The sequence below is a fragment of the Aythya ferina genome (genome assembly GCF_964211825.1).
Source record: "Aythya ferina genome assembly, chromosome: 1".
Classification (NCBI taxonomy): Eukaryota; Metazoa; Chordata; class Aves; order Anseriformes; family Anatidae; genus Aythya; species Aythya ferina.
This window is the reverse complement of record NC_140296.1, coordinates 107643098-107669035: the sequence shown is the minus strand read 5'-3', so window position 1 is coordinate 107669035 and position 25938 is coordinate 107643098. Positions and strand designations below refer to the sequence as shown.

At 37.6% G+C, this 25938-nt stretch overlaps 1 protein-coding gene across 11 annotated transcripts in view; it reads left to right on the top strand.

The window, feature by feature from the left end:
- LOC311420745 (uncharacterized protein) overlaps positions 1 to 25938 on the top strand; it is a 154216-nt gene that overhangs the window by 86530 nt on the left and 41748 nt on the right. For 4 of the 11 annotated variants that reach the window (XR_014684527.1, XR_014684528.1, XR_014684529.1 and 1 more), the window contains one exon: positions 14635 to 14761. The exons of 6 other annotated variants lie outside the window; for them this stretch is intronic. The gene's annotated coding sequence lies outside the window, so the exon portion shown is untranslated. Of the gene's footprint in view, positions 1 to 4443; positions 4521 to 14634; positions 14762 to 25938 lie in introns of those variants that run through there. One more of the 11 variants, XR_014684531.1, reaches the window with a different exon arrangement.

Sequence of the window (25938 nt, the reverse complement as noted above, 5' to 3'; positions counted from 1 at the left end):
GTCACACTTCAGTACAATACTGAAAGTGTGTTCCTAAAGGATATTAGGCAGAACTTACAAATTCAACAGCCTTAACAACTGGGCGCAGTCTTTGCATTGTTTGATTGCTTCTTTTCCCTGATACATTTTCCCCTCAGTCGCCTGCCATGTTTTGGAACTGGTAGATTTGGAGAAGATTCTCCTCCATCTGCAGAAGCTAAAGTTGTCCTCTTTTTCTTATGTATCACCTGACTGTCCTACTATGTAAGCCCTATTCTCATGGGAGCAAGGTTTACCTCCATGAAACAAAAGTCTTGTGAGCCTCTTTTTTGCTCTTTGGAAAACTGTCAGCCTTGCATCTTGACCACTAAGCTATCTAGGCTATGAACTCATTTTCAATATCAAGAAACCCTTCTGGTTCAGTCTTTCCTGGGCGTTAATGTTGATAGTGGACAGTGATTTGGAGCCTTTGAGTAGCAGCTAAGACACTTGCTATTTCTCTATATTTATTTAAACACATTCTTACTATTTAAGGGTCAGCACATTTAGCAAACTAGATAACCTTCTAATAACCACTTCTCCTCCAGAGGTAGTATAATGTCACCAGCATGTGATAATCCTATTAAAAAACCATGGGATTTCAAATCTCTCAAGCTTAAATGTAGCATGGATATACGTTGAGTATTCCTAGCTCATTTGCAAATCTGTTTTTTGCCTTAAAAAAAAAAAAAAAAAAAGTCCATGTTGGAAGTGATTGTAACATATGGGACTGTTTTTTATTTTCTTAGAAATTGGTATTCTATTAGTGAATTTACCTTGCGAAACACTTGAATCTAGTGCAGCCAAAGGGGGAAATAAATAGGCTAACTAAAATATTACAGTTAATTCCTTCTTTTATCTGCCATCTTTCTTGTTCTGCCAGTACATAATCATATTAAGAAAGAGATCTTGGAGGGCTGAAGATGTCAAGCTCTGTTATATAATGATGTTTTATATAGCAGGTTTCCATCCAAGATAATACATTGGAAATCTTTGGTGAAAGAAAGGCTTTTCAGTCAAATCCATCACAAGGCTAGCACGTGCAGTTTTTGCTAGACAACAGAACAAGGGGGAACAAAGAAAAGCAGACTGAAACCCTGAGTCTTTTCAGATTCAGCTTTAAAATGTCTGTTTAGCAGATCAAAGCCTCACAGTTAGATTAAACCTTTTAACTTCTCCACTCCAATTCTCCTTAGAAGGTAGATCACAGGTAGCTGATTACAAAACAACAGATACCTTCACTGCACTCCTTCTGTATCGAGCAACAGCACTTAGTAATTCAAGTTACTCTAAAACTGCTGCATTTTGATATGTAATGCATTTTGAAAGAGGTCTGCTAAAGCATGCAGACCTCTTGCTATTCAGCATTCCAGGAGACAGCCAGGTACCTGTAAAGACTTTTAACATTAGTATATTGATATTTTTCCAATAAACTTGATGTATTTTCTTAAGCTGCAACATATGCTCTAAACTTTCAAACAAGGCTTATGGCTCTAGAGACTTCCCATACATGCTGTTGTGCTGTCAGCTGCTTGAGGGAGTTCAGGCTCCTGCTCTGCAGTGTGTTGCTGCTGTTGGGAGCAGTCCCACCACTCCTCCTGGTGTCATAAGATGTTTGCGATTTGTCTTTTTAAGCCTCTATTTGGCAAAGTTATATAAATACACACATCGCATAGCTCAGCTGGTATTTCTTTTTTCCTCCTTTCAATTCTATTAATATGTCTGTGTTCATATCAACCAGGAGGGAAGCAGATCTCTCTTATAGAAAAATAGTAGTGTTTTGTAAGTGCTTGATCTAGTGAATGTAACACATTTAGTGATTAACTCTTGCAGTAACATTGGATTGCTGTATTCAGGTGTCAGGTCACTTCTGTCTTTTCTGCTCATTCTGACAATCAACTTTTTGGTGAAAGTATATTTGGAAATATACTTTTTTTTTTTTTTTTTTTTTTTTTTTTTTTTTTTTTGTGGTAAACCTGGATATATGTTCTTTCTTCCTTCTTGTGCTCTTAATTCAGCATTTCCTGTCTTTTCGCCCCAACAGCTCAGGGATTCAGTACTGTGATGCAAAGTTAGGTCACATCTATGACATATGAACAAGTGCCTAGGAATGCCCCAAGAAATGAGAAGCAAAGCTGGAGCAACTGACTCCTAGTACAGCAAGGAGACAGCTCCTCTTCTGCAGCCCTCTAACCTACTTGATAGGAAGAGGACAAGGTGGGGTACTCACAGCGGGTTGTGGACCAGCTATGAAGGGCTGGGGACTGAGGACAGCCCTTTAATAGGTAAAACAAAGGATGATAATTTACACTCAGTAAGTTACTGGTGGCAGTTCCCAGATGGGTTAAGTTAATAGAGTAGCAGCCTAATTAAGAAGTTTCCTGTATGTTGCTTTTCTTCCTGCATGTTTGGGACAGGTCTTCTGGGAGCTGCATGTGGGAAAGTTGCTTGGAAACACTTCCTTTTGTGAGTATGCCATGGTTTCTTTGTAATGATGTTGCTAAAATGTTGGCTTGTGAGAACACTGAACTCTGATTTGAACGCCTTCCTGTTGAAGTCTAGAACGTTTTAGGTATGTTGAAATTCTCAATTGTTACCTCTTTTTTTTTTTTTTTTCATACCTTTTCTGTTTTAAGATGACTTATTCTGTTCCTAATCACCCTTCTGATTTGTGTAGTTTCTGAGCAATGGTTAGTGAGATGTTTCTATCAGAGCTTATAAAGGAGATGAGTCTTCAATATAAAGGTAAATCAGTGGAAGTTGTGAGAAAGAACTTTGAGGGAGGTGGCCTCATCTCTTTGGTCATAGGACATGTACAGAAGCAAGCCGAACACTTCTTTGCTTTGGAATTGTCACATTTAGTTGCTAAATCAGCAAAAATGTATCCTTAGTGTATGCCCCAAGATTGAGGCGATGTGTCAAATATTTGCTGTGTTTTGTTGGTGGTTACTGCTACCAATTTTGAAAAGCTAGGGTTTAGCTTTCAGTCTTTTCTTGAACATACACTTCTGTAACAGGGTGCCTATCCCTTCTTTCCCATTCCTCTGCAATATTATAGTTACCTTCTTATTAGAAGGCAGGCAAGGAGATGCTGAGCTGGTTCTGAGACGAGGGGGGCATTTCTCTGCCTTTACCCTGGCTCACATATTCCCCTGACATGCTGTTCTTCTTCCAGGTTAGCTGGTGATTCTGTGGCTTAGTCTGTTTCTTGCTGATATTTTAGTTGCTGTAAGATAAAAGGAAAATAAATACAAATGCAATAGCTATGGTGTTTTGTTCCCAAGTCTTTGTCTTGAGAATTTTCTAAACGTTACTTTGATTCTCTAAATTTTTTCTGCATCAGGTTTTCAAGATCTGTGTAGAAAAATGTGATAGAACGGGATGTGACTGGATCCTCAACTATTCGTTGCTTGAAAGGGAGAGTCACCTTATTAGGTCTGGTAATAGGAATGAACCTGAGATGACTAGTGCTACATCAACTTCACTTCCTTCTAGGGAAAGGAAAATAAATTGTGACAACAAGAAAAAAATTATACCATGTATGTAAAACCTGCCATTTTCCATCTTTTTTTTTCCATCTTTAGCGATGGATGAAAATCTTTTTTTTTTTTTTTTTTTTTTTTTTTCCCCTCAGAATCTACTGATTTTGTTGGAAGCTTTCACACTTTACTGACATTTCATTTTCAGAATGCACTGTTTTTTGTGGTCATCTCCTTAGTCTATGGAAGAGAAAATGCAGGGGAAGTAAGGTAGGATGCAGCAAGTTATCCTGTATTATATAGAAAGAAGTTCTTGAGCTTTCATCTGGTTCTGTCAGTGGGAAATGGGAAGATAGGAAAACAGACTGGATGGGCCTTCAGTAATTGTTATGCAGTGTCACACTGATACTTCTTCTGTCATTCTTTTAGTGCTTAAGTTCTTCCAGGTAGATCTGATAACTTTTATCTTAAAGTACAGATTTTTAGAGGGGAGTTAGGTGCACCCCTACAGAAGAGAAATCAGTAATTACCTCTTCATTGTCAATATTTCCTGAAAAGCTTCAAATTACAGGTGGCTGGTACATCATCAGTTGCTACTCCTTCCATATCAGGAACGTTCTCTTGGGGAAGGAAATGTGAAAACAAAATATTTTTTCTGTTAAACATGTGCTATCAGAGAATATCAGTTGTGTGTAATGTAGGGCATCTCTGTCCGTCCCATCTGTGCCCCCTCCCCCCCGCCCCGCTTTCTCTTTACTTTTTTTTTTTTTCTTTTTCAGAGAACGAGATGATTTTGTTTTTATTATAATCACAAACTATCAAAGATGTCTTAACATTTTGAAGGTAACCCATTTGGAAATGGAGGACTAAGAAATGCTTTCTCGGGAGACAAAGTTTTAAAAGCTATTTTCTGTCCTACTCTCAAACAGTATATTTTAAAGAATAAGAACAACTCTTTATCTTTCAACACTTGGCAAATACTGAGCTTCATCTTTTGTCCTCTGATTTCCTACTGGTCTCAAGGTAAGTAGCTCAGGTTTTTGTTTGTGTACACTCAAGCATAATGATATTTTCTGTACAGTGCTGAGAATAAAGGCTGTCCTTTTTACTGGAAGTGGGGTTGCAAAGCTCTTCAGGTTAAATCCATTGTCCACACTGTTAACTGGTTATTATGACTGCAGAATGAAAGGCCATACTTTTGCTGTTGCTAGCTACGTAGCCAGTGTAGATAATAGCTTTAGCAATTTGCTAGACACCTATTTGTAACAGCTTCAGCATGCTTGTTGTATCTTAATCACTGTAACTAGTGATAGTGTGTATGTCTACTCATTCTTCAGTTGCATTGCTGAAGAATCTAACTGGATTTAACTTTTAAACTTAAAAAAATAACCGGATTAAACTTTTAACTTAAAAAAACATCCCACAACAACCCTACCTCAAAGAAGTGATACAGCTTTTACACAAAACCAACTTTCCTGAGAAATCTCTGCACTCAATGTTCTCTCAAAAAAAAGCCAGAATGCCTTGAAACAGGGATGTTTTAATTCAAAATGGCACTCTGATAATTCATCTAGGTTTTCGTATGGATATCTGCTTGTCATATTCCTTCTTCATTGTGTCATACTGTAGACCAGCGTGGAACCATCACTGAAAATAAAATCATGCCTGTAATAAAAAGGAAGGATTGTGTAAGCACCCTATGGTGAAAATGAACAGTTGCATTTTACACTAACACTTAATTGATCATTTAAGGCTTTATGGACCGAACTACAAAACTAGTAAACTAGGGAAAATACGTTGCAATTTCCTTCGGTGATGTTTTTTTTTGTTTGTTTGTTTTTTGTTTTTTTTTTTTAAAAAAAAAAAAAGTAAAAAGTAAAAGGCACTCTAGTTCTATATCTCAACCCAACCTTTTAGTTCTAATGGAATGAATTCCGCCTTTTCTTGCACCTTCTTCCCCTTTCTTGCACCAGTGCACAAGCATTGGGAAAACCAATAATGTAAGAGAACCTGAAGCCAACTATGAGCTCAGTACTGTTTTGCTTGTTGTTGAATTAAGCCTTCAAAGAGAAATTCATCAAATTGATTTCTTCAGCAATCCTTCTCCTTTTGGTTGACAGTACTGTTTTGCTTGGCGATCAAACGCTTTTTGGTCTGATAGGTCTGACACCTGCAAACAAAATTTTGCAATCTTCTAGACAAGCCAAAAAGTAGCTCTCAACTCTGTTTGAGAATGTACCTGTATTTTAACAAACTATTCATGATGTAACTTATCTCGAAGATTTATGCAGCAAGATCCCAATTTTTAAAAAATGATGACACTTAGACCTTAAATTTTTGTTTTTCACTTGCCTTCCTTTTTCCTTCTACCCTGTTATCATAGGAAGTGTGCCAGATAGAAAGTATTTCGTGTTGTTTTCATAAAATACCTGGCAGATACAGTATAAAATGATGGGTTTAATTCAAGACATGGGTAAGTAGCTCCTTAGAAGTTTTGAATTCCTCTCTTATTCACCGTTAAAACTAGGAGCTCAGATCTGGTATTCAAAGGTCTATTCAACACTAGGAAAAATGCAGCAAAACTTTCTGTGTTCTTCTGAACGCAGTTGCATAGTGTATAAAACACTATGACCCTGATGTCACAAATAAGCTGATTTTATTAAATATAGCTTTATAGTTCTCAGGGGTAAGATACCCACAACTTTCAGCATGTGGCCTTGAAATCCTCACTATATGGTTTCTTCCTTTTAGTGTTTTAGGAATCTTAGTGCCCAAGCACAGCATCTTCATTTCCGTGACCAATTTCTTAAAAATGAATCATTAAGCAGCAGTTCTTGTTTGTCCCTAAGGTAATCAGCAGTGATTTCATTGTAGGAATTTTGATTTGTTATATAATATTTGATGTCATAGCCTTTCATAACAGCACTAACTTTTGTTGTAAATCAGGCCTAGTGCTTTCTTACCTCCTTGGTATATTAAGTAAACATAATTCCGTAGGTTATGGAATTCTTTCCTGACATCATTGTGTGGTTCTTTTTAAAGTGCAAATTCTGTACTTTGATTTGAATAACAGATCTGGTGTTAGAACAGTTTTATTGAATATTGCAAAGGCAGATAGACACTTTTTCTACTTCTTCCACTCTTCTGTGGAAGTGGTCAGGAGAAAGCTTTGTGTAAGAGCTGTCAGCTCGCAATCGCACGACCAAGAACACTGAAGACGTTAATGCTGGTGTTGTAGATAGCATGCCTAAAAGTGGTAAGCATTCCAGCAGGTATTGAACATGCCACAGACTTCTGCAAATGCATTTAGGCCTCACTTGTAAACTGGCAAAGCAGGCAGTTTTTCAGAGCAGTCTGTCCCCAGATTGTCTAAGGAGCAGCTGCAGGTGTTGGTGGAGCAGCTCCACGTGGTACCCCTGTGTCCGACTGACCCAAAGTGCTATAGGACTGAGTGAGCTCCCAAGCCCGGCAGTTCCCTTTCCTTTCCTTGCTGGTGCTGGGGAGGGACACTGCAGTTAGACAGCTGCTCTGGCTGTGAAGAGGAACATGATGGTGGTTTTGTCTGTGAAAGGTTTAAAACACCCCTTAGGCCCTAGTGAGAGAGGAAAGACAGCACCTGCTCACAGCCTGTGGCCAGATGTGTAGTCATTGTTTACTCCCTGCCCTTGTGATGGCAGAACTTGATTTTTGACTGCACTTTAGGAGCCATGAGCTAGTCAGCTGGGCAATAACTTTTCCTTCTGTTACAGAATGATGTTGGAGAATGACTTTGGTTTTGCAGTGGATCAGTGGGCAGCGTGCAAAGGGAAGGCGGGCATCACAGAGAAGTACCTCTTCACACAGTGTGACATGGGAAAGAATGGGCCGATAAAAAGCTTACGTGATAGGGGCACACTGTTGGCTGTGTTGTTCCCTGTGCTTGGCTGGGCTGTGATTCTGATTTCCATGTTGTGTAGAAGCAATGCATGACACTTCTGTCAGGGATGGCTGGCTTCCATCAGCTCAAGGGTGTATTTCTGTACATCCTCCCTCTTCCTGGTAGTGCCTCTGTGTCTCTCCTCCAGACGTCTTTTGCTTGTGGGTTTTTCTAATACCTGGAAAGAAATGCTGACCAATTCATTGTCTGCCTTCTCTTATTTGGCCTAAAGGGTGTACACTTGGGCATTGTGCATTTATATTGTATATCAGAATAAGAGACTCCGAGTTGCAGCGAACACCAAAGAGCCATTGTTGCTAAGGTGACTGAATCAAGCAAAATAATTAAAATCCTTCTTTTCTCAATCTGGAAAGATCAACCCCATAGCCGCTTTTGTTCTTAGTGAGGCTTGGAGATGTCCCATGATTTTACGCATTATCTTTCTGTGAATGGGACACCTGGTCTTAATTTTGAGAGGTTAAGGTGATGGATGTCTCAAATGGGACTGTATGTTCAGTAAAGCCTGGCATTTTAGGCTGTTTACGTGTCTGGTTTAGGGGACAGCTAAAATAAATGCTAATTAACCTTCTCATTCTTTCAGTTGGAAAATACTCTTTGATTCTTAGTTGTTTCAAAGAAGGCATTTTCTCAAAATAACAGAGGGCAGATGGACAAGTTCTGCAAAGTTTGGTCATCCTTTGCCCTCACAGAGTACTGCTGTCCTGGAAGTACACTGTCAGTGGTATGCAGAATGACCAGGAAGCTTTTCATTTTGTGCTGTTAATAGGAAAACACAATGCTTCCAGTGAACTAATATTTATATTTTCATTCTCCTCCTGTGTTCTGTGTTTAAAAACAAGTGGTGGCATTGGTCATTATCATATATTAATGTATAGCAATACATTGCTATATGGGAGTGGAGTATGTTGGTGGCAGGAGTGAGGGGAAGGGGATGGACCTGCAATAATAATTGTTGACAGGTGCCAACACATTGAGGTCTTGAACAAAGCAGTTCGAATATTGTTTGGAAGGGGATCTTTTATCCTTGAAACTAAATGTGGCTGTCTTGGGTGCCAAAAATCAAAATACTCTAACCCATCTCATCAAAATGAACAGATACATTCCTTTTCATGGACAATTTTCATTAGCTTCATGACATTTGCCATCAGTGTCTCAGGCAGTGTATGTCTCCATGGCAGCAAAATAAATGTCTAATTGTATGAAGCCTCTAAACTAGAGACTTAGAGTACCTTTGGGTGTCAGGCTTTCAGAGACCATTAGCTGCATGCTTTTCTTTTTCTTTGAATGGTTTCATGTTAGCGTGCTGTTTCTGTACTTGCAGAGTGAGATTTCTAGGAAAGTGACTGCTGGTCATTCCCAAGTTGTTACTGCTGTCTGCACAAGTCAATACTGCTTTGCTGAGTCAAAAGGGAGCACCATTAGTATGAAGATACTCCTGGAAACTGGCAGCAAGACCAGGGAACCTCTGGGCTTACTGCTCAGTGGGGCGGTAGATGTACTGACAACACTGAAAAGGCTGAGGTGCTTGATAGTACTGCCATGGATTCTTCAGGCACGTGACTTCCATGTTTCCAGGTCCCTGTGACTAGCTGCACCTCAAAGGGATACCTTCAAGCTTGCTGAAAAGCTGGCTAATGTCATTGCAAGGCTTATATGGGGTTTTGAGCAACCTGGTCTAGTGGGAGATGTCAGGAGAGTTGGAAAGAGATGATTCTTAAGATCCCTTCCAACCCAAACCATTCTGTGATTCTTTCTGTCATTTTTGGAAGGTGATGGCAAGGGAGAGGTTCCTTGTTGCTGAAGACAGGTAAGCCTCACTCTTGTCTTCAAAAAAGCATCCCACAAGAGCCGTGTTCAGGCACACAAAGGACAAGGTGACTGGGAACAGTCAGCCCAGATGTAACCACAAAGGCAAGTTGTAGCTGACCACAGATTGTTTTTGTGATGAGATGATTGATTACGTGGGCAAAAGGAAAGAATTCCTTAATTTCAGGATGTCTTTTGACATGCTTTCCTATTGCATCTTGATAGCCAAATTGCTGAGATGTGAAATGTTTAAGTGGACAAACAGGTGACTACAATTGTGTGCTCCAGTGGGCTCAAGGAGGTATAATCAATGAGGCAAATTCGAGCTGGCAATCGGTTTCTATTGCTGTGTGTCAGGCACATCCTGGGATCAATCCCATTTAATGTTTTCATTAATGACCTGGAGAATGAGACCACATGCATACTTGGCTAACTGCAAACTGAAATCAGTACTCAATATACTGGAGGGAAAAGTTATATTGTTATGATAGAGCCAAGTTTTTGGTTATGTCTGTCACCCTTTTGAGAGAAGAATCAGAAGATGAAGAAAATGGAAGCTGGTCAGTGCCATCCAGGTTGTCTGTTCACAAAAAAAAAAAAAAAAAAAAAAAAAAAAAGCAGTGGCATGTTAGCTATGTTGATGTGTTTTTTCCCATATTTTCTGAAGGCTCACAATGATGACTAGAAGGCTTTCTCAACTCTGCAAAGACTATTAAAATTAGGAATTTAAGAAGTTTTCTCAGATTCATATAAAGTTAAGTTGTGGTTCTCAAAAGACTCAAAGACAAATTGACAATGCTGCCAAAATTAATGGGGAGGCTGGGAATGACTAGGCATAGGATAGATAGTTGTTTAACAGAGGTAGGGAGGGGAGGGAAGTGAGAAAGCATGGTATGGTGGAGCAAAAGATGTGAATTGTAAATGAGCTTATCCAGCAGAGGTTTGGTTAGACCTTTGTAAGGTAGGGAAGAGCTTTTTTCTTTCTTCAGTCCGTGGCCTGGTGTTCATGGCCTAATATCTGCAGTTAGAGAAAAGTCTACCCTTGCCCGCAGGTGTATATCAAAAAGAACTGAACCCTCAGAGGCTGCAGCAGAAACACATTTCCTCTTTTTTTTTTTTTCTTTTTTTTCTTTTTTAGTAGCATTCTGTGAGATGCAATTTTTTTTGCCTGTCTTCCTACCTGCCATTCTGACTGTGAAGATATCACTGAAGATATCTGTCAGTGTGACTGTAAGAGAGCAAATTATATTTTTGATAGATTTTGCCTTAAAATATTCCCAGTTTCTATCTTCTATTTGCTGCTTCTGGAGAATAATTTGCCAGAATATCATTGAACAAAGACATCCTAACTCATTATAATTACTCTGAAGCAACATGCTTGAGGGGGGCTCTGGGGAAAGCTGAAAGATGTACAGTACATGGATATGTAGGAAATCACAAGAAAAATGTAGTTCTGGGCACCAATTAATGCAGACTAATTGATTATGCTTTAGTTGACCTTGATTACCCATTAGAGAGTGTCAAATGGAAAGTCAATATGAATGACAAAATGTAAAAGTGCATGTTACCGTAAATCAGGTGCATTAGTGACATCTGTTGAGAATTCAAAATGTTGCTCTAGAAAAATGGTCAGGATTTTAGTGCTTTCCTCTCGGATAATCTTTCAACACTGTATACCAGACTCATGATGACAAAGTGTCGCTGGCAAGGATACAGATCATGTCTTGAAAGGCAATTAGACTCGAGGAGTATTTTTCTCTAATTTTTTTGATCACATGTGGGTGTGCCTGCTGAACAGAATAGGTCTCCCATAACGAACAACGGTATTTCTGGGGTGCATGCAAGGTGTGGTTAATGACACTTTGCAGGCACGTGGCAGTTAGTATCAAACTGAGGGCAGTCTGACCTTTTTGATTCAGTTTAGCTGTAATATAGCAAAGTTCTGTTGGCCACCTTCAAGTTCTTACACAAAGAAACAATATCCGAAAGCAGGAGATTTGAGGGCATGATAAATGAAACTGGGCAGAAAAATGCTTACTGGTACTTTGTAACGTACTCAATGGGTGTCATTTCTCCCAAGTTTACACCTCTGCAAAGAGTGGAGGGAGCTGGTGAACTAAAGTATATTAACTAACACAACTGGAAGAAGAGAAACTGTTTTCTAAACAGCCCTGGCAGTCAGTCTCCCAGTTCCCATGGTCTAGGGTTTCTTCAGTTCAGGTAGCCAAGTGCATAGTGTTGCAACCCTGAAGGGTGTGTGGAATCGATATGAAGGAAGGCAGACATCAAATTTGTTTGTCATACCTTTGGCCATGCTTTGTGATACTGAAAACAAGCCATGTTATTAGGAAGATGATCGCAGCAGTATGGCTGTTGTACATCTCTTGAAATGTTACGAATGAAATGTGCCCCCTTCTTTAATATCTGCACTGTTGCTATTATCTAAATAGATAATTATGTCCGCATTTGAAGTTTTAGATAGAAGTTAGCTGATGCTTTTGACACCTTTGGGAGTTTTGCTCAGAGTTGTATTTAGCCTTGGGCAAACTGGGAACTAAAGTGACAGTGACCTTCCTGTAGGCTACTATTATATCTGAACTGTAAACCTGGATAGTTATCAATTTCTGTAATGGGGCTGCCCAAGACTCTCATTCATAAGAAGAGGCAATGAGAAGGGGGGAGAATCATTATAAGTAATAAAAAAATCCTCCGTGCACCAAAGATTAAGGGTCAACTTCTGCTTTTCTCAAACAAGTCATTTTCTACTCCCATTCCGCCACCAAAAAAAAGATATTTTTTTTTCCCGTCATCTTCAAAAAAATAAATAAATCATTAGTGGCTTTACATTTTTAACATCTTCCTTGCTTGTGGACTAACAAAGTACAAGTCTCTACTGCTACTGTCTAAAAGCAGTTTCTCAGGATATTCATTTTGAAATGGTACTTTTATTTACAATGGCTTATATTGAAAAAGCTCAGGTATTCAGCAACGGGGGGGGGGGGGGGGGTGTCTAGTAAAGCATAGCATTGAACTCTTGGTCTGTAGTTTTGTGTCTGTGAAATGTGAAAATAGCGAAGTAGTGAACAATTTCCTTATTTTTAAATAACCTCAAATATTTGAAACAGTTAATGTGAAGATGCTTGCATTATAAGCAGATTCAGCACTATGATATATTGCTTACATGGAAATACCATTTCAATTAATTTTGGCAGTCAAATAGCTATCATAAGGATATAACATGCATTTTCACATCTGGTTTGTTCAACATGTTTAAAAATCTGTGTACAAGGATTTAAATAACTGGAGCTTGGTTAAGGGTTCATCTTGCTTCAGATGCCTTTTCTAACACTAATTACTATACAGGTGTCCTCCTGTCAGTATCCTGGAGGGAACATCCTATCAGGAAAAATTCAGCAAGCATACGCCTACTTTGCCAGTACAGCAAACCTACGTGTTGGATAGAGTCCACTTTTGAAGCATCATGGATAATTGATTGAGATGGATTCCTAGTGTGTAGTGCCCATTCACATAAATTATTTCCTCTTCCTTCTAGAATTTTTAAATTTATTGGGAAGGAAAAAACCTAATCAGGAAATACTTCAGCAAATCTGTCTGATGTTCCTTCACGTTTGCTAGACACAAGAATAAAAATAGAAAACAAAGCTGGCGTGCTATGCTGGTAAATTTAATTACTCATTTATCAAAATGTATAAAACAGATTGAAAAGCCCGTTCACATCCTAAAATTCTGCTTTAATCTCTTACATTCCTTGGATAAATAATAAATACTCTGCAACACCTTCATAAATCAATTGTGTAAATTACTCCAGTAACACCCTGTTAGCCATTTTATGATTAAATGGTTGTTTTTCTTTCAAACCACAAAAACTTTTTTTTTTCCTGTGGCTATATTAATAGTTTTCTATGGCTATATTAATAGAAATGAATGTTTGGTGCACAAAGAAGCTAGGATGATGAGAATGTCATAATAAACAATTACTAAGTAAATATTTATTTTAACATAAACAAAACATAAGAATTACTGTTATCTTCAAAGCTGCTTATACAATTGGTGTTAAAAAGGCAATTAGCATCACTTTTTCATAGCACCAAACCACAGATAATGGTTATAGCTAGATTCTTCTATTCTGCTTATTCTTATTGGTACGTGTATGTATCAGAAATAATGTTGAACTAGTAGAAGAGTATTTGTTGCTTGGAAAAACTCACTGTTCTCAGGAATCAAATCTAACTATAGGCATATTCTTTGTCCAAAAATATTTTTGTTCTTTGTAATATGGCGTATCCATTACTTTAAATATAGCTTTAATGTGATGAGATATAAATGTCCCAAGCATTGCTGTTTCTAAAAATTTCTAGCTTCTAAAACATTTGATTTTTTAACAAAATGGTAAATACTATGTCACATTGTATTGCAATTGCTACTTCAGTGTGCATTAATACTATTCTGGAACCAAGGAATGCGTTTGCGACAGGATGTTATAGCGAAACTTTAACTTTTCAAAAAAAGTCATTTTCATAATGAATTATTGACAACCGGGATTTTTCTGTCTGTTCAACTTTTGAACTCAATAATGAAATCTTAGTTTTATATACACGTAGGAGTATGTGTTTGTATGGGTATGTATATGTGGATATTTAATTGATACTTTCCATCTCAAGTGTAGTTAGAGTAAAGCCTCAATGCCTTCAGTTTTTCTGGGTTTTACTCTGTGTAGCACACAGCTGCTTAACTCGAGGGGAAAAAATAACAAAGCACCACAATTGCTGTTAGTATTCCCTTTTGTCTGACTATGTATGATCCTGGGTTGGTTCAGAGGAGTTTGTGTGCCATGTCGAGTGGTGAGGATAAGCTGATAAGCTTTCCAGCTGTTCTGGTACAAAATATTTGTGCAAAACGGTTTCATTCTTCCTTCTGTGACAAGAACATCATCTTCCTACTGCAATCCATTTAGAGAAAGTTAAAAGGTAACTCGATCATCATGTTCTGAGAGTATCTACACAGGAAGAATGTTTTTGACAGTAGAGGGCTCTTTAATCTATCAGACAAAAGCATTAAGGAATTTCCAGTTGTGAAGCTAGACAAATTCAAATGGAAAATAAGGTGCAATTTCTACATATTTTTAAAGCAATTAACAACAAAGGCAATTAAGGATTGGAGTCATTTATCAAGTGAGGTCTTGGACTCTTCATATTGTATTTGCAAGGCAGCTGGATGGCTTCCAAAAGGTATGCTCTAATTTTAACCACAAGGTTATGTGTTTAATGCAGACATGTCTGAGTGAGGTTCAATGGAAGGAGGTTGAACTACTGGTTCTCAGTTGTTGCTTCTAGCCTGCAAATATTAATCTTTCTTTCAAATTGTTCTTGACAGGTACTGTCATGAGCTTTTCCATGCACTCAAGTCCTGAGGCAAAACCCACTGAAGAATTTCTGACATCAATGGGCTTTGGATCTAATCCATAGACAGCTAGTTTCTTTTGGAAAACGTTGAGTGAAATGTAAGTGAAAAGTTTTATACAAGTATTACTGTAGCAACCAAAGTATATTTATAGCACTGGTGTTGTGAAGATGAAAGATTCGAAGGGAAAATGCATATCGGAGGAAACAAGTGAAGTCATCTTTACCCTACCCTGTAGTCTCTCAAATTCAGCATGAGTGGTAATTTGTGTTTCTAAGCATTAAAAGCTGTCTTTTCAATATGCTATAAAGGAACAAATGCATGCCTGTCTTTTGACTACCAGACCTTCACTGGATTAATCATGGCATGTTGCTTTCCCAGTCACATTAAATATTTTGTCTGTTTGCCATTTTGAATATGTAACTGGTGAAATCTGCCAGTGAAGGTCAACACAATTGTTATATCCCAATTAAGACTTATTTTCTAGATTTAAAAATGTACCAGGCCCTTACGTAGGAGGATGACTTCCATTTTGTTTAAAAAATAAATAAATAAATTGTATTCATAAATATCTGTGAGTGTCCAGACTATTTTTAGATGTGTACAGTGGCATTGAGTCTGAAGGACCCTTCGTAAGCAGGCATAAAGTTTCTGATCACAATATTACCAGATGCAAGCTTGTTGTCCCAGGCCAAAATTGTGGGTTTTGTGAATCTAGTAAGGCTGAAATGCAAGAGATAGTAATTCATGCTTGGCACCACTAGCCAAAGTTTAGCTTGTACTAATCACTTGAAATTATGTGAAAACAAGTAGAAAGAAAAGGCAGAATCCTTGCAGAACACCATGAAGTTTTGAATCCCTGAACAATAGTATGCGCTGCGGTATGTAAACACTTGAAGCTAAATCATTGCCCTTTCTGCCTTCCCAACCTTGTAGCATCAAGTCAAAGTTCTTATAAAATTACTTTTTTATACATTCAAAATATCTTGCTTATCTGCCCAACATCTGTCACGTTAAACTATTTCACTTTGTTTGCTATAGGTGGTGGTCTTGAAGCTCATGTTTCCTTGTATTCACTGATCACTTTTCTAGAAAGTCATTTATTCTCTTACACTTGCATTCTTTCTTATGCCACATCTGCCAGAATCCTACTATGTGTGGGATTCATCTTTCAAATGCAGTTATTTGGAATGTAGACACCTAGGTTTTGTTTACAGCGAATCAGCTGAAGGAGGCACTTCAGTGACGCAATTCATCTAATTCCATAGTTGATGCAGAGGTGATGCGGTTTAATCCTGAATGGTAGGTTTCTGTTGCCTTGAGCTCTATGATTTTCAGCAGTTGGGATTACACAGGTCTGTGCCAAGGCTGATAAAAATCAGCCTTGCAACACCAACAGCTGTCTCCATGTCCTGTGCCAGTGGGAATGTTCCTATGCACCTTCATTCTCAGAGGAAAAGAAGTTTTGCATAGCTGAAAGCACTGAAGCCGCTGGCAGCAGAGGTCCATTAAAAGCGACCTGTTTCTCAGTAATAATGATGAACTGCAATAGTTTGATCACGTTCTTTCAGCTCTGCTGAAAGAATAAGCAATTTAGTTCTCACAGTCAAAGGTCTCACCGAGTTTTCTTAATATTCCTGTCTTGTAAAAGCACTTTTTAGTCATGTTTTCACCTTGTCTATAGGTGTCCTCTTAAGGGGCAGAAATTCACCACTTCATAAAATGCTTTATTTACGATGTTCCTAAGACTGCAATACTTCTGTTCGTGTGCCACGCTAGTGTTTGTAAAATAACTAACCAAAGTTATATTACCAAAAGTGATCATTTCAGCCTGAGAAAAATAAGCCATCTTTGATTGACTTCTCCAAAAGCATCTCTTTTTTCTGCAACAGCAGGAAGTAGTTTAAGATTGTTTATAAAATATAATGTCCAGAAAAAACCTCTCCCTGTCTTTTTCTTAGCAAAAACAAAACAAAAAAACTTACAAGCAGATCAGCCCAATCCCACTGTGAAATAATTTTGTCTTGTCTACTTGTTACCACTTAAGTTTTTTTCACTGATTTCACAGTTCTATTCCTTGTATCTCCTCCCTGCATGATACCTTATAGTCTGCTCCGATTTATTTATTTAGATTTTATGCACAGGGTTAAATTATAACCCTTTGATACAAAGCATCTCATTTTCCAGGACACCCCACAGATATTACCAATTACACTGGAATACAGAAGGTTTCCATCCAAGCAAATAATTTTTTCCAGTAAAGAATACAAGATATCTCACCTCTGAAAAGGGATTTTTTTTGATGTTGTTTCTCTCATAACTGTGAATGACCTGTGAGACCCATCTGGTCTTTGCACAAATGAAAGAAAGAACGAAAGAAAACCCTTCAAGGATAAAGTATAATTTATTGTATGAGAAAACAACTTTAAATTAGAAAAGGAAAACATTTGACTTTATACCACTGTGTGTCTGATTTGAATCACTCGCAGCTTGTAGTATTACACCCTCTTAAAATGTTATATTGCATAATATCTATGTGGAAAGTATAAAAACCTTTCTCACCAGTAAGCAATTGCATATGGTCTGAAAATTAATCCCTCACTACCAGAATATATAAATAGAAAGCCAGATTTGTTAGTAGGCTCCAGCTGCTTTGTGCTTGTCAGACAGTGCAAAATAACCATAGACCCAGATTAAATGTTCAGCTGAAGTGGGTTTAAGGCTGCTTTCCATTACCAAAGCAGTGGAAAGCAACTGGAGGAGGCTCATGAATCTGGCCCATTCTGGAACCTGACACTGCATCCTGTGTTGTACAACAATGCTAATAGTATAGCTAGGATGCTTCGATACTTTCCAATTGCTGACTACTGCTATATCCTTGTGACCTGAGAACCTGTCATTATATGAATGCTAGATGAAAGAATAAAGAGGAGTTTTATAGAGTGAAGTGTCTAACACACTTCTGACTTCCATGTGATGGAAGTGTTATGTTATCGGGATGTTCAGAGGAACAATGTTGTACAGTTCTGATAATGGTCAGATCCTAACATAAATATACATAGCTATATTGGATTCTGGGAATTGAGAAGTTGTGTTCATGTTCTGCCAGTGTTGCCTTGTCCTGATCTATTTTACATGTTTTGAAATTGACTCAAATTGACGAGGTCATTCAGTAGCTTACAGCTGAGATATCAGGATTTCTTTAATGATTTATTTAGTTTATATATCATACTTTGTATGACTCTAGTACTTGTAGCTCCATTCCAGTCTTCACTCTTTGCAGACCATTTTTCACAAAATCATAGGAATCATAGAATAGCTTGGGTTGGAAGGCATCTTATGTAGTACCAGCCCCCTTGCCATGGGCAAGCACACGTTCCAGTAGATCATGTAGCTCAAAGTCGCATCCAACCTGGCCTTGCGTGCTTACAGGGACGGGGCATTCATGACTTCTCTGGGCAGTCTGTGCCAGTGCCTCACCACCCCTGAGTGACGAATTTCCTCCAAACATCTGATCTAAATCTCTCCTTTAGTTTAAAACCATCTCCCCTTGTATTGTCATTATCTGCCTAAGCAAAAAGTTTCTCCCCATCTTATAAAAAAGATTATTTTTATATATGAACCATCTATAAAGAGTGGTAGAAGAAAGTTTGACAGATGAAGCATTATTTTCTTCCCTAACAGGCAGAAATTACTTTTGGATTTCTTTCCAAACCTTCCACAGTAACAACTGATGTAGAGATTATATAGGCATGGAACATATCACCTACAGCAATGTAAATTTCTGAATCAGGGATGTTTAAGCTAAGAATGTTCCAAGCTGTAACACTGGTACATCAGCACTCAGGAAACTCTCCAAGCCAGCTGTCCAGCTAACAAATCATATGCAGTATGCTGGGGATAGTCTGTATCAAGGCCTTGAGTTAAACACATTGTCTTCCCCCTTCTCCAATGGATTAGGCTGTCAGTGTTCAATGTCAGATTCCATATGATGCTGTGTGGCCTTGGGTCAGACTTCTATGAAAAACAGCAAAATGGTAAGAGTTGGTGTGGAGCTTCATCTGGGGCTCCCACACACTTTGGAGCTGCATTTATGGTCTGTGGGCTTGAGTTTGCTCAAGCTATGTTGTAGTCATGCCTGTGCACAAAAATAGTAAGATTATTAAATGTAATCCTGTTGTCCTTTTTATCAGTGGATATTTCCTATAGATTTTACAGTAGATCTTAGAAGGAGAAAAGATTATAATTTTACTCAGAGCGAGCACATAAAATCTCTCTTTTTGACTGTTCTATATGATAAACTTCTGTGTATGTGCAGCAAAAAATACATAATCTATTTTCCCAGTTCGGTTTTCTATTCTCAAATTTTAAGTGTCGCCAGTAAATGATTTGATTTTTTTCATTGGTTAGAGAGTCTGTAACTTAAAGAACTGTTTGTGAGCAAGAGAGAGTAAGATACCTGATTTGCTTGGACTGTATTGCCTTTCTACATCTTTTAATTTCTCTAAGTACATACTAAATTGCTTTATTGTATCCTAAGCTGTTAGACATTTTCTACTGGAATTATTGTGTTAATTTGAGGGCCTACACCAAGCTTATTTCTTGTCTCTCATTTTCTTAAATTCTGAAAAATGGGAAAATAAATTTTCCAAGAGGATTTTCTTTGTTAATAAGGCAGTCAGCCCATTTTAATAGTCATACAATGGTAAATCCACTGTAGTAAGGCTAGAAGCAGAACAGAATCTCCTGCCTGACTCTGACCTCTGCTTTCAAAGCAGCCTGCCAGGATGAAGAATTCATGCCCAAGCCATTTTAATCAGGCTAATGCATTGTAAGGAATTAATAACTTAGTCATTTCTCAGGTACTTTTCAGCTTACTGTTACTGATACCGGAAGCTACTGGAAAAAATACAATCCTCTCCCATAGGGAAAAAAATCTTATTTTTTTTTTACCTGGCTCATTTGAGACAAGACTTGGGTATTCTGTAATTCACTAGCTCTTTCAGGGTGTGTTATCTGTCTGCCCTCTGGGCTTGATTCTGGTATCATTTACATCGGTTTTGAACGGAAATATGTTCAGCAAGATGATATGTTATTCCACCAGTAAATCAGGTCACCGTAAAAATCTGAATCAGTCTGCATTGTATGCTTAGTGTTCAGGCTGCACGTTTCTTTCATTAGCACTCCCCTTTCCTTTTCTAGAGAGACCTGCTTTTGATTTACAGTAGTAACCTTCTGTCCTGTGCCAGGTTAGCCTTTGAGCTATTACTTTTTCATTTTTAGCCTTGGGCCAGTTGTTTGTAACCTTTCTGTCTTGCATCAGTGGTATTCAGCTTCTTGTAGTTTACAGCAATCATGTAGCAATGACCTTATAAACTTTCTGTACCTTTCTCCTTCTTGAGTGTTCAAATCTGCACCTCGTGTGGCAGTGTATTGTTCAGCTACGTGCGAGGCACTTGGTATTCAACCAGCCCAGGTTCTGCTTCAGCAGTCTCTGGCCTTTTTCACTTTGGTTTCTAAAACTGCATTGGGACCTGCTTTACTGAGGCAGCTCTCTTAAACGCGTTTGTTTGTAGGCCGTGCTCATGCTATTTCTGTACTGAAATGTTACATCCTTTTTAAGAATGTCACCAGTCTTCAAAGGGATTTTTACACTTGTTTCATTTCAAGCCTTCTGTGGACTCTTTCAGGTAGGGGAAAGGTGAAAACTGCTATCAATTGGGTTTTCTTTGTTTGTTTGTTTTAAATGAGTAAATTAGTAAATGCACTCAATCCTGATAGAAGAAAGTAAGTGGCAACAAACTGGATTTTTCTTCTATGCTTGTTTCATACATACTCAGTTTCACAACTTTTACCATCGCCGTGTTAACTTCAGATGGTATCTGATTCAGGTTTCTCCTTTCCTAGCTGATGATAAATGGACTTAAATATCAGGGAGATGCTTAGCACCTGCTGGACTGACACCATATGCTTCTGTCTTGGAGAAACAGACCTTTTCTCAGCAGAAGGAGACACCAAGATGATCCATAGAGGAAAGCCATGCCAACGCATCTGTATTGCCTGGCACGCATAGGTATAAGGACTTGCGCATTTTGTCCAAGAAATCTGTCAGGGATCCATCACACTGCTAGCAGGACTGTGAGTTACAAGCAGCACATAAAGCTGGTGGACGATGACAACAGGATGAATACACTCTCTTGGTTTTACCACTTTCTTTAACCTAGGTTTCCTAATAAGGAATAGTAGAAGAAAACAGCATTGCAATGATTTTTTAGCTTAGGTGCTATATAAACAATTCATGTTAAAAGCTAGTTCAAAGTTTTTCAGTACATATCTATAAAATTACGAGGTAAATTATATTACTACATGACTTATAAAGTGTAAACAAAGCCTTGAAAGTCTGTTTGTCTCAAATCTATACTGATATGATGTTGCAATTGAATTTCATGAGGTTTTTGTATCTGTTGTGCTTTTTAAAAGATGATCTGGATGTGATCTCAAATCTTGGAATTTTACTTCATAGTTCAAAATGGTATCTAAATTCTCACCGTGGAAAAGCTTTTAAATGACACCAGATTGTAGTTGAGCTGTAGATTTCAGGAAGTACTTACTAAGGCATCTGCAGTGTGTTAGGTCTACTAATTCAACCTACAACTTCAGAAATCCATTATTTCCATTTGGGTTTAGGTTTTCCTAGAAAAAATAAATAAATAAATAAATACTTAACTGAAGAATCTTTTTCTTCAGTTGCTGACTTTAAGGATACTCTGGGCTTAAAAATCCTGAACAAAACATTATTCACCTGATGAAAAATGGCTTGATTATATTTTATGCAAATAGATTAAAATAAATGTCATTATTCCACTCCTCCTGTAGTAACATTTTTACTGCAGTGCACTTATATTTAGTAGTTAGAGTGAATGTTTACTCTCATGAATTCATGACACTTGACTTAACATTTCTTTGTTGTAATTTTTTTTTTGCAGACTTCTCTATGACTCAGTATATTTGTTAGCAAAATCTATTGACACTTTGCTTCATATTGGAAAATTTGAAAGGAGGAAGGACATTGTCATTTTCATATTGCTTTGAATAGTTGATAGTATGAAGCAAAAGACTGAAATTTTATTTGTTTCTTGTTTTGTGATATTCTCATTAATATTTGTTGTTTTATTTTTCATCAGTTGTTATTCTTTGCAAAAGGCCTTCTTGCATATTCATTGCTTGTTTTATGGGCTTTTTCATTAAAAAACAAACCAAACCAAACAAAAAAAAACCTTGATATACATCCAGTCATGTTAAAAGAATTGGAATCAAATGATTAATGAGTGTAAGTATTTCCGGTCTGGAGGACTAAGTCTGCAGTATCCATGGATCTGAACTTCAGGGTGTCACCGCACATGCATACAGAAGAAATCAACAGTTTGTAGCTGAAGCTTTGCCAGTAATTCCTTTAAACTGTGGCTTTTCTGATGTTACATGGAAATTATGACTATGCTTCAGAAGTAGGGATGGCAGATCAAAGCACCTGTGCAATTCCTTTGGAAGAAAAAAAACACACCTTTAACATACATCAATATCTGTATCTACATGCATATATATAGTATATGGGATTATATATGTATGGGATAGTATATTTTTTTTGTTTTGATTAAAATCTTTGTAATCCCATCAAAAACCTATCATTAGGCTTGTTACAATGACACACTTCCAAAACCTGTGGCATTGATAGAAAAGGATTCAGACCACGCTTCTTTGTGTCTTAAGTTGTTTGTCCCTCTCAGAGTAAGTCAAAGAGGATTGTGGTAAATCATGAGAGATCTCCACCAGGAGGAGAGGGACATGATGTCCTCAACACCAATTTCCTCCTACTTACTCTAGGGTCTGCTGGGAGCTATGTTATGTTTTCCAGAATGGTATGGTTTTGTTTTTAATTCATTGATCTGCAGTTCTACCTCACTTGCCCTATATGGTATGTCTTACTTATATTGAACGTATGCTCTTTAGTATCCCTAAAACTGCTTTTACCTGGTGTCCCAATGCATCTTTCCTTTAACGAGCAGTACCTGACCAATGAAGAATGTATCTAGCTGAGGTTTTGTGATTTCATGCTGTGTTGGTACTTTCAAGGCCTTTGCAATTACCCAACACTGTGCTTTCCTAGACTGCATTTTTATTCTAGCGTCATAGTTCAGTCTGCATGGAAAGACTACTTATTTCTACTATCTGTTAATTACAGGTAAGTATCAAAATTACTATAAAAGCTGGCATTATACAACTCAATTGCTCAAAGCTAAGATAAAACTAAAACAGATAAGATAATATTTACCTTGTCATTAAGCAATTGCCCACACAGCTAAACAAGTTAAAATAAAAGCTTCAGTCAAGCCAATCCAAGTGAAACCTGACAATTCCTAAGTCTGAGACCTTGCAGAGTTGATGCCCTCCATGAATCCTGGTGCTAACAGTAATAGTATATTTACTGTGCTTACAGGCTATAATGGAGCGTGAAAAGGAATGGGTGTGCTGTCAGTAATTAGAAAATTCAGAAGTGGAATCTTACGTAGTCTTGTCTACAGCCTTTTCAATGCAGGGAAGGATTGGCACATGCTTAACTAGTCAAGCTTCTACATTTTCAAATAGGGATGCTTTTCTGTTTCATGAAAATATGTAAGATGTCAAAAATATCTGGTGTGTAGGGTATGCGTTCTCATTTAGAACACTTCTATGAACTGATTTGCTTAATTTGACAGACCATATCAATTTATTATTTTTTTAAAGTTTAAACAGTATTTTTGCAATAATAGTACAGAATTTTCTTTGCATTAGGAAAAAAAATCACTTCTAAATGAAGAAAACTGATTGATTTAATAACTTTTGACAATATTTATTAAAGATAAAAGATCTTTGTGAATGTTTTGAAAATTCAGAGAATTGCCATGAGTTGGCTTGTTTTATTAGCATATTAACTACAATTTTCTCAGGCAGTCCATCTGAAATAGATGAAGCCAAACCCAGCACAACCCCATTGTTCTGTTGTTGTGCCTGGTGTGTGATGTCTGTTCCCCACCACCTGATAAGCGAAGGGACTCACGGTGGTGCAGTCTTCTGCATCCAGGGCCTTAATAGTCACATGAAAATAAGGTATGGATAAGAAAAGCAAGGGAGCTAACAAATGTGGGTTTAGTGATTTTTGGAAACATGAAGGTGTTTCTCTTCATGGAGTGTTATAGTGCCAATGAATGTTAACTTTGAAAGGGTATTAGCTAGGGCTGTGATCTTTTATTTTACTTTAGACAGAAGGAACAGCCCATTTCTGTAATAGTTAGAACATGTAAGTTAAACTTTATCTTAATATGGGTCTACAAGTAAAGTACCTGCAATCTTGTTTTTTAAAGATAGTTTGTACGCAGTTTTTTAATTTGTAAAACACCAAGGTGGCTATGTTCTAAAATACCTGCATTACCTATAGATGCTCATACATTCTTTCTGAGATACACCCTTGAATGTGCAATTAGACATGCAAAAATTTTGTATCTACTTCATTTAATTTGTAGGATGCCCAAAGGACAGGTGGCTTTAAAAATCTTTTTTTTTTTTCTCAACAGAATGGATTGTAACTAGCATCAATGATTACTAAATGTGTTCACTGCCTGGGAAACTGCAACAGGAATCAAATATTTGCTAATTATCCCCTACACTGACACACAATTTCTTAAATAAACTGGATTTCAAAATCACATCAAAACTTAATGGAACTCAAGACATCTTAAAAATGAAAGGACTGTACAATTCCTTGCTAGTAAAGAGAATCTAGTTAAGTTGGGCATTTTCAATGTATGTGCTTTATCTTTGTAATTTGAAACAATACAAAAATGGTTGTAAAAAATATTTGGGGAATTAAATTTTTTCTACCTCAAGAGTAGAGCATTCATTATGGTGGCAGAAATTTTATGGTGGTGGAAATTGAAATGCAGATCCCATTGCAGATGCTATCTTTGTGAAGGCTGGATCAAAGGAAAATTTATCTGTTTCATAGGAATTGCCTGAAATAACTTGATCAAAGGATATCTAGTTCTCAGGCCACATCCAGTCAAGTCTTGAATTTCTCTAAGGATAGTAATTCCCAGGATCTTTGAGTACCCATTCCAGCATTTGATTTCCTTCATTAGGGAAAAACTTTTACTGAATAGCCAATTGGGCTTATTCTAGTTGCAACAGGTTTCTGTTCCTTCTCATTCTGCTCTGGTGTACCTCTGAGAAGAGTCTAGCTTCACCTACCTCATTGGACAGTATGGAGAAGAGGGAGATGACAAGACTATCTTTCCTGAGCCTTCTCTTTGTGTTGCTGAACTAACACAGATCCCTTTGCTGCTCCTCGTGCATCTTGTTTTCAGGCTTGACTGTCTTGGTGGTCCTCCACTGGACTTAATCCAGTCTGTTTCTGTCATCTTCTTGGGGAGCCTAAAACTAGGCACAGTACTTGAGATGTGGCCTCACAAGTGCTCAAGAGGAGGGAAGGATCACTTTCCTAGTCCTGCTGGATACACTTCTCCTAATGCGGCCCAGGATGCTGTCTTTTGTTGGGATTTCTATTAAAGCCATCTTTTGTAATTCAGGTCCATGTTAACATGCATTAGACGCAATAACAAATTATCACGTTTATATGTGTATGTGGTATGTCACATACATTGACTTTCTCTGTTTTATGACCAGACCTATCTGGATAATATATTTTCTGATAACTAGCATTCATAACTATGTTTTCATATATATCCTGCAGCTGTAATAAAGAAATGATCAAGTCAGATTCTGCAAACTCTTCAGAGGTTTTATAAGTTGATACTTCAAGAGGCGAAAAAGGGATGTGCAAAGAAGCTATTTTACGAAAAGTGGTACTGATGGTCAGTACAGATCAATATTTATTCTGAGTTTCTGTTTAGTCACTGCTTTTCCATTGGGATTTCATGGGGCAGAATGCTACTGAAAGCCTTCAGATAAGGTTAGAAGTCATGTTGCAGGTAGTTGTATTCATTATTACTCTGGGTCCTTTTCCATAGTAGTAAGGTTATCTGTTATTTACAATCTGCTTACTTAAATTATTTTTGAATATATATTATCATGGCTTTTCAGTCATTGCTTTAGTATTTTGTATGCCCAGAAGACTCTGTGAGAACAGAAGGTTCAGTGCTTGTACTTGCTGCAGGCTAATCTGAATAGGCTATGGAAAGCACGTAAGTGTTACCTGCTTCCCACTGAATATGCTTGCTCAAAAGA